We start from the raw sequence: 16,373 nt of genomic DNA, 5'->3' as shown, positions 1-16,373 counted from the left end.
AGATGAGTGTGATCCTGAGAGTGTGGTTTTAAATGTAAATGTTAAATCTAAAAAGAAACCCATGTGTGACATAATGATTGGAGGTATACTTCTATAAATTGTACCCGACTCGGGCTCTCCCTAAACCATCATTCAACGTTCGGTGTGGGAAAACTTATTTGCTCAAGCATTAAACAGAAAATTGGAACCACCCGACATACAACCTGTAACATTCACAGGAGAAAACATTCCCATGGTTGGATTTATTGAAGAGACCTTCCAATTTCAAGACAGAAAAGCATTAGGTAAGCTATACGTGGCTGAAAAAGGACTCTCAGTTTTAGGTTGGGATGAGCAGGGAGCACTAGGAATTATCCTCAATCCTAAAACTGAAGATCAAGTAATGCTCTTGGATGAAGGTGACAGGCAATTTGTTGACAACATCGTCAAGCAATTCCCCACAGTTTTCTCAGGAGAAGTTGGGAAACTAATAGGGTTCACACACAAACCTAGGAACATCCCCATTAGCGTCAGAGAAGGTGTCATGGCAGACTTAGAAAAAGAAGGTCATAATTGAACCAGTAGAAAGTGCGGTTGGCCCCATTGGTCGAAGCACGCAAACGGGACAGCCGTTTGTGTCTATGTATTGATTTGAGGGACTTAAATAAGAACATCCTGGTTGACAAAATTCCCCTTACCAAGAATAGATGAAATCCAAGCCTAATCCAAAGGCATCAAATGGTTTTCTACAATAGATTTAACCTCTGCATATCACCAAATTCAACTACACGATTCTAGTAAAAATCTGACTGCTTTCATAACACCCTTTGGATGCTACCGCTTCATTAGAATGCCGTTTGGCTTAGCTTTGGCGGCTGCGGTTTTCCAAAGGTAATGCATAAACTATTCAAGAATCAAAAGGGGGTGACCTATTTTCAGGATGATATTCTGATTATGGGATGTGACAAGAAAGAACATGACAATCGACTCACTATGGTGTTAAGCTTTCTAGCCAAGAGAGGACTTACTGCTGAGCTAAAAAAAATAAGTTTGGATTGAAATCAGTTACTTACCTAGGGCACGAAGTAGGTGGTGACAGAATTTCTTCCAAGAAAAAATTGATCACTGCGATCAGCAATGCCCCTGTTCCAAAATCAAAAGATGATTTAGGATCCTTCCTTGGCCTAGCGGAGTTTTACTCCAAATATGTACAGAATTTCGCTACCAAAACATATAACCTTAGACAATTACTCTAAGTGAGACAAGAGTTTTACTGGAATGCAGAACTTCAGAAAGATTTTGACATGATGAGACACCAATTAGTCTCTGCTTTCCCATTACAAGCGTTCAATGGTCTTGTCCACAGTATCATCACTACAGATGCCAGTGGCAAGTGACTCGGCGCGGTCTTGTTAATGCTATAGGCGCAGAAGTAACGATTGCTTTTGCATCTCGTTCTCCATCTCATGCTGAGGAGAAATTCTCAATTTTTGAGAAAGAGATGTTGGCTACCATCTGGGCAATGGAGAAGTTCAGACAGTTAGTTTGGGGGACAAAATTCACACTGCGCACCGATCACCAACCCTTACTTAAAGTATTAACATTTGAGGGCAAACTCAAAGCTACTCGCAGATTGGCAAGGATGAGTTTAAAGCTATTAGAATTCAATTACGAAGTTGAATACTTACCAGGGAAAAGGAACAAAGTTGCTCATTATCTCAGCAGATCTCCATTACCCGTACAAAATACTGAATGTTCTGATTGGGATGACTTTAATGTAGCTATTGTTAATGATTCTGCCAATGCTATTTCTAAAATAGAATGAGACTCTGAATATGAACATGACAAAACTTTAAATAATGCCTCTAATTATGTAATTAAAGGTTGACCTAACAAAACTGATCTGCAGGGTGACCTTAGGGCAATGTGGGAGATCAAAGAAGAATTGTCCATTGACAATAGCAACTACTTATGTAGGGGCGAAAGAATTGTTGCACATTCGAATCTACGTGCCAACATTTTAGAAATCAATCACAAAGGCCATCTAGGGATTGTCAAACTTAAAAATAAGATTAAAATGTTCTACTGGTGGCCTGGGCTTGATAAAGATTCTGAAAATGTTGTAAAACAATGTTCCATTTGCAAAAACTCTGACAAGTCCCAGCATATATTTAAACCCAGTCTTGGCATCAGACATATCCCAGACCATCCTTGGGAGGATGTAAGTATTGATTGGCTTGGTCTTATCGTGGATGATTAGGGCATTACTAAACATATTCTTGTCATTATTGATAACTACTCCAAATGGCCTGAAATTGAGATTACTGAGAACTATGATTCAAAATAAGTTATAAATGTTTTGGAAAAATTGTTCATACGGGAAGGTATACTAACAAAAATCCTTAGTGATAATGGCCCACAATTTACGTCACAACATTTTTTAATGTTTTTAAAAAGGAATGGCATTTGTGAGAAAAAGACTCCTGTCTACCATCCAGCCAGTAATGGTATAGTTGAGCACTTCAATAGGGTGATTATGGGGAGCGTACAAGCTTCTCTTAGTGCTGGAAAGGATAGGGAAAAAGAATTGTTTAGTACTATATGGGTGTACAGAATTACTACCACGTGTACAAGTTACAGCCCTTTTAGAATTTTAAGAGGCAGAGAACCTTTTACAAAGGGCAATGTGGCATGGAAAAGTAAGACAGTATGGGGAAAATGGTCACCTGCTGTTGTCCTTTCAAACTTACGCAAAATACATGAATCCTACACAATCAATTCTGAGAAGAGACATTGCACTAAGGAGGCTGATCTGAAAGTCGGCGATTGGGTAAAAACAAAGCTTGGTACAAAGGTAAAAAAAGGGGAAAGCAAATATTCTGCACCCCTGCAGGTCATAGACACTTATTCTAAATCAGCCAAATTAGGTGACAATAAAATATGGCATCACAGTAGAATGGCGAAATGTGATAAAGATCACATCTTCTCAGCTTGTAATAAGGAAAACAAATCATCATCCATGAATTAGATGTGGGAAGATGTTACTGAAGTAGGGAAGGATCACTCCTTTTCTCCACATCCTATTAGTCATAGAGGAAGTACCATTGTAAGTGTTGCACAACCTTCATGTAGTGGCATTAAAACACATGCTGGGAGAGCAGTTAACCTACCTGTAAAGTATAGAAGTTATGTCATGTAATATGAAATAGTGTATAAGGGGGAGGTGTATCTGATGCACGCTCATTGGAATTGTGTAATTATATAACATTTTACATCCACTGTGTGTTCAATTTCGCACCTTGTTCACTCTTGTCCCTATAATGCATTTCATTTATAACAGTAACTTTTATTTCTTTGGTTCAATGTAAGAGAGATGTGACATCCTTTCTATTATGCTTCCAGTGTCATGGTAACTGGAAGCATACTGCATTGCTGGCTTCTAGAATAGGAGGAGAGGTTCAGTTGGAGTTGTGCTGTCGTTGCTGTGACATGTACATGCTCCTGAATAAATGTTTTACTTTTTAACCTTTTGTCCGTGACACATCTTTACACATGAACATTTGGTCAGCCGCATTTAGAAAACTGAACAGATTTAATTGTCAAAGCGATGACCATTGAAGACAGCATGCTTATGGAGGGTAGCTGAACTTGTTTGAGAGGCACGAACCATGCGTGCATTGTTTCTATGCTACAGTGGACTATAAATTAACTTAATGGGCATTATCTCTTTCTAAGGATCAGCGGGTGGTAAGTGCATGTTTGTAACTTTCTATGGTGAGAGTGCATTTAATGGGGTTGGTGCTCTGACCCTCACTGTGCCCTGCATTGTAAACTTGATTTTGGAATTATACCCCTACTTGAGGAGTGTGGCACATATTTGCAGGCTGCTATCACTCAAAATTGTTAGCCATACTGGGGCGCGCTGTCAGTCAATTGAGCGGCATCTCTGCAGGGTTCTGTGAACTGTCACATTATCCATCACAAGCAGGGACTGTGACACGGCAAGCTCAACACTGAAGGTGGAACGCTGATCTACTGAAGCATGTAAGCAGGCTCATTGTGATGATGCAGCACGGCCTTGGCATTGCGCACATGCCCTTTGTGCATCAGGAAAGTCACTTCACGCTGCTTCAGGGACCCTGGTGGCTGTGGGAAAGTACCAAGAAGAGTAACTGATAAAGACGCCTTGGAGCTGTATCAGGTGAAAAGCACCATTCAGGTCCTCACAAGATATTTGGGGGTAACATATCCATTTTTCCTGAACCGCTACAAGATTTTGAATCTTTATGACTGGCTGCAGAAGTTGGAAGTTGGTGCGAGTAACTCTGTGAGGTCACTTAGGAGGCAGCACAGAGGAAGAAATGCAATCTTGCTTGTGGGAATGTATTAGCACATTCCAGACCCGGGATACACCGGCAAGGAGGTTTGAAAGGACACTCCTCGAGGGACTGACATAAAATTAGCACTTTCTGTAATTTGGTGTGGGGTGTACCAGTATATTCCTAATGAGGACTATTTTTATGTATGCCATGCTGAATTTACTGCCCAGGTGTATGGATAATGCTTATCTTGAGTTGCTGCATGCAGATATCTTAAGATGTAGGTGAGAGGCCGCTCACCAGCATAGGGGATTTAAGTAATTTTTCATATGCTGTCATGTGCAATTTTAATTAATACCGTACTGAATCTGTAACTTCAGTGTATTTTTCAGTGCTGGCTTACTGGATATTGATGATGTTGGTTCGTAAGTTGTAGGGGCAAGTGTGTTAAACCCAAGGTTTTAAGGGGTGGGTGCATGTGTTACACCCCGGTTTAGGTATCCATCCGTCTTAGGGGGTTAAGTGTGTACGGGCTGTGTTTTTAGCCCATGGTTCTATGTTGTAGGAGGTACGTAGGTTACACCCCGATTTATCTGTCCACCCTTCAGAAGCGGATAAGGGTTCAAGGGCAGTATGTAATGCCCAAAGTTATATGTTGTAAGGGGTACATGTGTTATACCCCAGTTTACGTGTCCGTCCTTCATACGGCGTTAATATTTTTGGAGCAGTGTGTTAAGTTCAAAGTTCTATGTTGTAGAGGGTACGTGTGTTACACTCTAGTTCGTGTCCATCCTCCTAAGGGGTTAAGGGTGTATGGGCAGTGTGTTAAGCCCACTGTGTATGTTGTAGTAGGTACGTATGTTATACCCCAATGCAGTAGAGGGTAGGTGATGCCCCGGTCCTGTTTAAGTTTATTGTGAAGAGAGTACATTTGTTATACCCCAATGCAGTAGAGGGTATGTGAAGCCCAGGGTCTACTTAACTGAATTGTGAAGGGGGTACGTTGTTATGCTCCAGTGCAGTAGAGGGTGGGAGAAACCCTGGTCCTGAGTGAAGGTTAGTGTGCGGTAGATGGGAACGTGGGGTTGGTTTCTTTGATGGGTTTCTTTGATGTAGTGTGCTGTAGAGGGGAGCGTGGAGTTGTTTTCCCTTATTTAAGGGTAGTAGGATTTTGAACATCCGATCCACTATTCTGTTTATTCCTTTGGGTGGTGCATCTAAATTAGTAGGGCGTATTGTTTGGGCATTTTCCATCTTATGTCCTATTGTATTTGTATTGTTTTTATAAGGGGGAAGACCTATTGCATCCTTCTCATTGTCTCTGTGTTCCCTGCTGCTCAGCCAGCATGTGAGGTCATCAGAATTTTGAGATTGTTTGTGCTTGGAAGAGTGTCAGATGAAAGCATGGGCTAAGCAACAAGGATGCTGCTCCTAGTTGGGCTTTATCTGTATTCTACTACTAAACCTATTAAACCTACATATTTTATAGCCCACAGGTATCTATCTTTGACTCTAAAAAATAACAAGGTTGGTTAAACTGGACCGCTTTAGCTTCACACAAGCCTTGCTAGAGCCCATAATGGTTCGGTATAAGGAACCTATTATGAGAAGACATGCAAGTCCTGCCCCTTTACCTGAAGCTACAGCAAAATGATATTTTTCTCTGTTCAAGTATAGTTGAAAGAACAGTGTGTAATTCTCTGGGAGGGTGCAGAGAGGCTCCAAATAGAGAAGGGTCTAGTCAGTGCTTTAAATGGAAAAAAATAAGTGCAAGTACTCACCATATTAAGATGTGGATTAGGGGGTGGGGCTTGGGCAGAGGGGGGGCTATGGGGCGGGGCTACGGGGAGTGCTAAGGGACCCGGCCAGGGGCACACATTTAATTTGATTGAGATTTAATTGGTGAGTAAAACTAGTATCCCATAACTATGTACATAAAATGCGAATCTGGGATCACCATGTTGTGTTTTGCAGCAAGCACATGAACCCTCTGTTCTAACTTATGATGAGTCAAAACTGTTATCAGATAAAGCACAGATCTTTTAGGCAAGTACTTTTGTTGGTGTTTGAAAAGTGGAACATGTGCAGGCAACCTAATTATTGAAATTGGGGTTGAGCTTAAAATGTTCTAATGGCGCCAACATTTCACCTGGCCTCCCAGCAAGGCCTCTGAGCTTTTGCACACTCCCACATCCACCATGGCCTGAATGCGATGGCCTGGCTGAGAGGTCAGCTGAAACAAATTGCTTCTGCACTGGGCTAACCCCTTAGGGCTGATGTGGGAACGGTCCAAAAGGTAGAGCCAAACATGGCCTCTCAAGAAGGCCTCTGAATAGTACCTGCACTCCCCGCCTTCCACGGGATGAATGTGAAGCTTCGGTATTGGAAAAACACAACTTTTAGGCTGCCGAGCGGCCCTAGAGCCACAACACCCATCCTGGCCACCCTGTGTGGCTTCTCAGTCACCTCACACTTTCTTCCCCCGCCTACCATGGCCTCAGTGTGAGTGCTTGGCAGAGGAGTACCACAAAGACACTGTTTTTGTGTTTAGCTGTTCCAACTACAAAGCCCCGTGTTCCACAGGGGCCGAGTTGTGAATGTCCAGAGCAACACCTGCGCTGCCCCTCCCACATCTATTAAGGCACAGTGTGATGGAATGGCAGGAAGGAATGTGGAATAGCAATGTGTTGTGATGTAACTTACCTTTTATCTTTCTACAGTTGTCCTTCCATGTTGTTTACCTTACCTAGTGATGCAGCGCTCACGTCTCTGTGTTCTTTAGAATGTGAGGCTGACGGCACTTGATGTTTGCCAGTTGCTGCTGGATCATCGAGGTGGTCGGATGCCAGGTTGTGTTCATAAATAAATCTTCTTCTCATCTCTACCTGGACGTCGAAGATTATTTCTACACTTCTTCTCAACAATTTTAGCGACGATTTTGTGTCTTCCTCGGCGCTCCTGAACGCAACCTGGTGATCCATTTGTGACTGTTCTCTCCTTGCTGGTTCCTCATGCTGTAACTTCGCCGTTCTGGGAAGTTTTCGTTGGATCTTCAGTGAACTGTGTCAACCTCTTGAGGTACTGTGTCTTTGGTCCAGGAAACATTACTTTTGTGGTGCCGTTTGAGCTGCGCGCTGCCGTTTGAGCCATGCGCATCTTCTTGAACTCAACCTTTGGCTGACTACGTCACTCTTCTGCTGGAATGCCCAGCGTAACCCTCGCTTCCTTTCCAGTGAGTGCCTGATGTGCCTCCATTTTATTTGTTTCTTCCGTCAGCGATCCTCAAGGCGACTCTGCAGGGGTGTGAGTGTACCTCATATCGTCGCTACATTGCCGCATATTGGAGCTCACATTTACTCTTTATGTGCAGATGCTGTCTAACCTCGCTGTGGTGATCTGCACACCTCATTGAATTTATTGAAATTGCATCGCTGGTGAGTTTATTTTGTTTTTGTTCTCCAGCGCGTCAGTTACTTTGCTTGCAAGGCAGTGCTGTGCAATCATACTTCGGTGATCTGCACACCTTGAGATTTTACACAATAACATCGTTAATTCGTGTCAGTGAACTATTTTTCTCTACTATTCTATTTTGGACATTTGTGCCTAAATTTTAACTGCTTTTTTTAACTCCTTTTTGAGTCGTGTGAGTCACATTCCAATGTCATTATGCCACCTTTGTTTTTACTTTTGCCGGGTACTCCCACTATTATATGGGAGGATTGGTTTGAGACGTTAGAGAACTATATAATAGCACTTGATGGTATTAACTGTTCACCGGCAAGAAAGAAGGCTTTATTACTTAGTGCTGTGGGAAGTGAAGGTTAGCGTGTATTCACGTATCTTCCGGTTGCCATGGGTGCAAATGGTCAACCCATGGATGATGCTTATAAAGAAGCCATTACACGTCTAGAAACATGGTTTGCTAAAGAGGTAAATTTAGTCATGGCAAGATACAAATTTTACACTCAACCTCAATCAGAGGGTGAAAGCATTGATGACTTTATAGCCAGGTTACGTGAACTTTCAGTAAAATGTTGTTTTGGGACGATGACCGAAGAATCAATTCGTTACCAACTTATAGTACAATGTTATGATAGGAAGATCCAAGAGAAACTGTGGGCCGCTAAACATACTTCACATAAGAGGCCATTGATTTAGCTAAAGTAATTGAGGAATCCCAGAAATGTATTAAGCAGTTAAGCAAGAGAGATAACCCTATAAATGAAATTGCAAATGTTGAAATTAGCAAAGATGAAGATGTGGATGTCAATGCAGTTTCTAAAAAAGTTGTTAAGAATGTGAATACCTTTGTTTCTGTATCTAAACCCAAGAATAGAGAGTGTTTGAGATGTGGCAGCCAATATAATTTGGCAGATTATAAAAAATGTTTTGCTTTGGACCAAGTTTGTAGGAAGTGTGGTCGTAAAGGACATTATGCACGTATGTGCACATCGTTTGATACTTCTGATAAGTGTAAATCCAAAGTTAATGTGGTGGTTCAACCATGCCCTGCTCTTGAACAGACACTCAACAGGGGGTTGGTTTTAGAAGAAAGTATTGGTTGTTTTTGTGGGGAAGTCAATCAGGACTTACGCAGATTAACCAGACCTTCTGCTGAATTTAATGTGTGTGGACAAAATGTTACTCTCATGGTGGACTCAGGCTCCATGTTCACCAATATACCTAAGTCTCTCTTTCACACATTTTGGGAGGGTGTTACTCTTTTGAATAAGGATATCAATCCTGTTAGTTATCAAGGTGAGTTGATTGATATTTTAGGTTACATGTATGGTTCCATTAAATTTGGTTCAAGGAGTACTCAAGACAAGGTTTACATTGCAAAGGATGGTCCACCAATAATTGGTTGGATGCATCAATATGATTTACACATTATCATCAATCCAAGGTCCCCCAACCAAATTATGGTGGTTGAAGATTATATACAGATTGACCACATTTTACAGGATGCGCATAAAGTATTTGAGGACAGATTGGGCTGTGTACAGGGTTATCTCCACAAAATAATTCTTAAACCTGATGCTTGTCCAGTAAAGCACAAGCTAAGGAGAGTACCACTATCTGTGAAGCAGGGACTTAAAGATCTTCTTCAAGAGTTGTTGAATTCGGGTGTCATAGAAACTATAGAGGTGTCATCATGGATTTCGCCAGTGGTTTTGGCACTTAAATCTGATGGTCGTTTGAGATTTTGCATTGATTTAAGATCACTCATCCGAGACATTATCATGGATACTTTCCTTTGCCCAATATTAATGAGTTATTACAATCTGTGGGTGGTGGCAAGTACTTCTCTAAAAAAGATTTGAGAAGTGCTTATCACCAGATTAAATTACATCCTGACTCCAAGTCACTTACTGCTTTCATTACAATAGAGGGCACTTTCCAATTCACTTGCATGCCGTTCGGTTTGGCATTGGCTGCGAGTGTCTTCCAGAGAATGATGTCCAACATGTTTAAAGGGCTGGTGGTTACTTCCAAGATGACATTCTAGTTTCAGGAAAAACAGTAGAAGAGCACAACGCTCTTCTTAGACAAGTTCTTTGGAAACTTGAACAAGCGGGTTTAACAGTCAATAAGGAAAAATGTAAATTATTAACTGAACAAGTTGAATACCTTGGGTATACCATTTCTTTTTCAGTTTAAAGAGGATTTTATTGAAAAAACGAAAGAAGTTGCAGTACAGTAATAATATAGACTTGTGATAAAAAATACAATGTAAAACATTCCAAAGTAATAGAAGAAATAGAGAGAAAAAGAGAGAGAAGAAAAGAAGGAAAGAAAAAGGGATATCATCAAAAACATATTTCAACACTATGATAAATAAGTGGCAGTATAAAGAGCAAATATGATTTCACAATGCAGGAATTAATAATTAACAAGAGATAGAACAGATTGACAAAGGTACATATGTTGATACCATCAGAATCATTAATAAAAACAAGAACATCAAGGAGGCTTAGGTACTTCCTCCCTGCAAGGGTTATGTAAGGGAATGGATTGGGCAGATACATTTAAAAAAGAAGTAATGGGTAGCCATAATAAGTCCCTTTTAATCGCAAGGGAAATAGGGTAGACATATGCTCTATCTAACCTATGGTTATAACAAACCCCATACCACCATGCTTGGTAGGAAATAAGAGAAGGATCTTTCCAAGCTTTCGTGATTTGTTGAAACGCCACAGCAAGAAGGAGATCAACAATGGAGGTATCAGTACTGAAGGAGGACCACATTTGCGAGAGACTCCCAAGAAAAATATGAGAAAAAGAAAAGGGGAAATTGGTGGAAAAAATGGAATTAATTTGTTGCCAAACTTTACCCCAAAAAAGGTGAACATCAGGGCAAGTAAACAACATGTGTTTAAGATCAGCCACTAAAGCCGAACAGGACCAACAGATGGCCGGGATGGAGGGGTCAATGTGGTGTAGTTTGGATGGGGTGATTAAAAGTCGATTGTATATAAAAAATAGCGTTTGAGTTGTATTTGCCGCTCTAGACGATTTCCTTATTTTGATCCAAATGTTATCCCAAGTAGTGAGAGGAAAACAATCCTCTAAATCTGATTCCCAAGCACATTCCACAGCAGATTTCACTCGATCAGCAGATGAATCACGCAATTTTTTGTAAATTTGAGAAGCGGATGGAGAAGAATGCAAAAATGGCAAGGAAATGAGAGAGGAGGTATATTGAATGGAAGTACCCGTAAGAGCATCAAAAGTAGTTTGAGCCGCCGATTTTAATTGAATATATTTAGGATAAGAAGAGAGGGGAAGAGAGAAACGATCCTGAAGAACAGAAAAGGGTATAAAAGAACCATCATGGAAGAGTTGATGAGTCCATTTAAGACCTAGAGATAGCCAATCATTCCAAAAAATAGATCTATTTTTAATCTTGATAAGAGAGTTATACCAGATAGGGGATTGTAAAAAACGAGCACGGTCATCCAGGTTATGTAAAGTAATAGGTTGAAAAGTTTTGTAAACATGTTGAAGAATAGGGAGAGAAAATTTCTTTGGAGCTTGTGACAATGAGACAAATTCTTCAAACGTAAAGGGTTGAAAAAAGGAAGTCTCAACCTCTACCCACAGAGGACAAGAAGAGGGGTCGGGGGTATGATCAGAAATGAGAAAAGCAGAATGAGTAAGAAAAAAGGAGGTATGATACGACGAAAAATCAGGAAAATTGACACCACCCAAGTGTTTAGGAGATTTAAGTCTAGAAAAAGACATTCTGGCAGTTTTGTTTTGCCATAAAAATTTAGATAAAACGGAATAGATATTCTTGTAATAGAACTTAGGAATGTGAACCGGAAGATTCGACAAGAGAAATAAGATTAAAGGAACCAACATCATCTTGATAGAATCTAACCTACCCCACCAGGATAAGAACAAAGGGTGCCATTGTTTCGTAGAGGTGGTAAGAGCTGTTAGTAAATTTTTAAAGTTCAGAGCCACTGTGTCCTTAATAGAAGGTGTAAACCAAAGACCAAGATATTTGATTTTGTTCGGGCTCCAATTAAAGGAAGAAGTTAAGAAATCGGCATGAAAGCAAAATTTATTAAGAGGAAGAATTTCGCACTTGTCTACATTAAGCTTATAGCCAGACACTGAGGCATAGTTCGAGACTTCTGATAAAAATGCCGGAAGAGATGTATGGGGATTCGAGAGAAATAACAAAATATCATCTGCGTATGCAGAAATCTTTAACTGTGTAGAGCCATAAGGGAAACCAGAAATATCAGCGTTCATACGAATTTTAGTTAAAAAGGGTTCTAATGCTAATATAAATAGGAGGGGGGACAGCGGACAACCCTGTCGAACCCCACGAAGAAGCGGAAAGGAAGAGGAAACAAGGCCATTGGCTAGAATAAAGGACCTAGGAGAAGAGTAAAGCATTGAGACATAAGAAAGAAATTTAGGGCCGAAACCAAACCAAGAAAGGGAGGAAAAAATAAATTGCCAGTTGACTCTATCAAAAGCTTTCTCAGCGTCCAATGCAATAGCTGCCAATGACGACTTATGAGAGTGTGATTTACTTAAAACATTAAAGAAAAGACGGGTATTGTCAGATAAGTGACGCCCTTTGATAAATCCACATTGTTCTTTGGCAATTAATTTTGGAAGAATTTTTTCTAAACGAAGTGCAAGGATCTTGGCAAAAATTTTATAATCTAAATTAATTAAGGAAATGGGCCTATAATTCTTACACAGGGTGTGATCCTTACCATCTTTGGGGAGAAGACAAATAAGGGCCTCCTGAAAGGTACCTTCTGATCTTTGGGATGATATAAAGGATGAGAATAGTTGGTGAATCCTAGGAAGGAGTAAGGAGGAGAAATGGGAATAAAATTCTATAGTAAACCCATCAGGGCCAGGGGCTTTACCCCTCTTCAGAACTTGAATAGCCTCCAGAATATCTTTGCGAGTAATGTCAGACTCTAAAGGGGAGAAATCAACCCCTGAGGGGGAAGGTGGGGCAATGGACGATAAATAACGAGTAATTTCGGATATGTCTGGGGAGGATTCCGGAGTATATAAACGCTGGTAGAAATCCGTAAATTCAGCCAAAATATCTTCGTCTTTATGGACCACAACATTAGAGGAAGTAACAATGGATTCAATTTTAGTACGTTCTTTCCTGACTTTGAGGTATCTAGCTAAAAGATTACCGGCTTTATTTTGGGCAGTATAATACTTAGCACTAGACTTAAGTAAAAATAAATTGGCAGAATCAGTGGAAATTTTATTAAAGGAGAGCTTAGCCTTAATAAGACTATCTAGGTCGGATTGCTTCTTAGAGAGGTAAAAGGAGTGTTCTAATTGTTTAATTTGCGTGTTAAGCAACTGAGTCGATTGAGAAGCTTTACGACGTTTACGGGCAACAAATGCAATAATGAAGTCTCTAGAGGCGGCTTTGAATGTATCCCAAATAAGGGAAGGAGTTGACTGAGGTGAGTCATTGTCTACAAAAAATGAAGAGGCAAACTCCATAAAAGCTGGTGTAAATTGCGGGTAAAAGAGAGTTATTAAACCTCCATCTCCTAGTGCCTTTCACTGGGGGGAGTAATTCCAGGCTTAAGGAGACTGAAGCATGATCAGAAATTAAGATAGAACCTATGTCTGAATGAGTGATAAGCTGAGTGAGGGCTTTGGAAATGAAAATATAATCTAACCGGGACTGGGAAGAGTGAGGAGGTGAGTAGAAGGTGTACTCTCTAAGAGTAGGGTGGCAAAGCCTCCACGAATCAACAAGGGCTCTTTGGGAAATAGTGGAGGTAAACAAAGAATGCATGTGGGAGGGGGAGAACCTAGAATCAGATCTTCTGTCCAAAAAGGGGTCTACAACCATATTACAGTCTCCACCCAAAATCAGATAATCATCGGTGACTTGCATAAGCAATGAGAGAATATGGGGCCAAAAGACTTTATCTGGAACAGTGGGAGCATAAATATTGATAATAGTCAGAGGAATTTTATTAATCAACAAAGAGACTGCTACCCACCTACCATCTGCGTCATTATCTTGATTGACAAGCTGAACGTCTAACTTCTTATGGCACAGAATGGCAACACCGTTGCGTTTCCCAGACCCAGGAGAGGCAAACACATGACCAACCCAATTACAACGCAATTTAGGAATTTCAGTATCTTTAACATGAATTTCTTGTAGTAAAACAATATCCCCTTTTAAATTTGCTACATGAGATAAAACTCTTTGGCGTTTAATAGGTGACCCAAGACCTTTAACATTCCAGGATAAAATATTCAAAGTCATTCACAAATGAGGAGGAAAATGTAAATAAGAGGAAAACAGAAAAGCATAAGTAGAGAAAAACTGGATAGTAATCCTTACATTAGTAAAAGAAGGAAAGACAAAGCATTGCAGGGAGGAAAAATAGTATCAAGTACAAGAAAGAAAAGTATATACATAATTTAATAAATACGACCAAGGAACCACCATAAAACACATTATATTGAAAAGGGAAGAAAATCAAAGAGTACAGAGATGAAACGAGAATGAAGTAGGAATAAGCAAATAAGGGAAAAGAGTAAAAAATAGATTGAAGGAACTGGATCAAGAGAAAGAGAGAAAGAGAAAGAAAGGAGCAGTAGGTAAGAGTAAAAGAAAAAAGAATGAAACAATGGTAATGAGAAAAGAAAGAAGGAGTAAGAGAAGAGGGTAGAGTAAAGAGAAGAAAGCAACAAAGCAAAAACAACCAATTCCATAAACAGAAGAACACAATGGCAAAAGACATACCACAGGAGAACAAGAAAGGATGAGGGTGTTGGAACCACATCAGGGAAATGGAACGCCGAACGGGAAACCACAGGGCAACAACGGCAGGAAGGACGGCATCCAGGAAAATTGAAGAGGACAACAAACAGGGGCCCAAGTATCCAAAACTAAGGGAAAAAAGACCAAATACAAATGTTAACAATGTGGAACAATAAAACCATATACAATAAAACGGCAAACATTCTACATGAGGGAGACAGAATAATTATAATCTGGAGACATCCATGGACTCATGACGACAGGTATTCAGAAATTGTTGGAGAACAGCCGGATCTTCATAAGAGACAGTCTTGTTATTATATGTCACTTTAAAAAGGCATGGAGGAAAAAGGCCATATCTCGCATTAAGACTCCGGAGAGCAGGTCTCATTTCCAGGAACTTTTCCGACGATCTGCAGTCACTTTGGCGTAGTCCTGGGTAAAAAATAGATTGGAGCCATGCCAAGAGATCTTTCCTTTTTGTTTGGCAGCTTGGAGTACTTTGAGGAGGTCCGTATACTCCAGAAAATATAAAATAGTACCTCTAGGTCTCGCTGAGGAGGAGGAAGAAGCAGACAACCGGCCCAAACGATGAGCGCGTTGAATGTTCAAAGGAGGAGATTCAGGGAGACCAAGAAGAGACGGTAGGAATGACTGGAAAAATGAAAGTGGATTGGAACCTTCAAGGCCTTCAGCCAGACCATAAATACGCAGGTTGTTGCGCCTGTTGCGGTTTTCCAATTGTTCGACTTGTTGTTTAAGACGATCAATTTCTGTATGTAAGGTGGGTACTTGACGTAAGGTATCTTCAGACACGTCAACTCTTTGTTCAAGAGTCACAACTCCTTGGATGGTGTGAGACCAGTTGTCTTCAAGGCTTTGTAGGCGCGAATTAGTTTCTTCCATATAAGGCTTCAGAGCACGAATTTCATCAAGGAGAAGCTCCATAGAAACTGAGGAGGATGGATTAGTAGGAGAAGGGGGGTTAATTTTTGCCCGTTTGCCAGAGGACGAGGCTGCAGGTAATTTGGAGAGTTGTTTGGGGCGAGTATCCGCCGAAGAGAAAGTTTTAGGATCAGAAGATTCCGGAGGAGCTTCATCCATATTATCTCGAAGGACATTAAAAGGATTGTTATCAGCCAGTGGCGGAGAGATAGCTTGATGAGCTCCAGCGCGAGCGCCACTGCGAGCACCACGCGGCATTGCCATGAAGAAACGGAAGACAAAGTCTCTTTTGGTGACGGAAGAGACGGTCAGAAGGAGAGATGATTCAAACAACAATACCTGTCAAAGTTGGGAGAAGTCCGCAACAGAGCGTTGACAAAAAGAGAACGAAAAACTGAAGAAAAAAGGTTCTGTAGGAGGTACTCCAACAATTGTCCCAAACAAGACCAGGAAATTACACCGTAAATGAAGAAAAATCCCTGTTCATGTGATATACTATCAGTCCCGTAGTGACTGGTACTGATAAAAAGGGTAGCGAATGCATCAGGAAACTATTGTCACAGAAAACAAAATGGCGGCCGTTGTTCTGACTGACCGCATTTTTCGAAATAAAATCACCTTAACGGCATGGAAACTCTCCGCAATTCCTCACACCGCTAGCTGAAGTATTCCGACGGAGGACATGCCGATTTCTGTGACCCAGTACAGAAGAAAAGAAGCCTGGAAGCTCTTCACTGTCTACGTCGCCGCGGAGCTCCCGAAAACAGCAGCCATCACCAACGGCTCCGAAGCCACGCCCCGGGTATACCATTTCAAGTGGAGGGTAAGTTCCCAAACGT

Source organism: Triturus cristatus, chromosome 6, assembly GCF_964204655.1.
Source record: "Triturus cristatus chromosome 6, aTriCri1.1, whole genome shotgun sequence".
NCBI lineage: Eukaryota > Metazoa > Chordata > Amphibia > Caudata > Salamandridae > Triturus > Triturus cristatus.
This window is presented reverse-complemented; position numbering follows the sequence as displayed.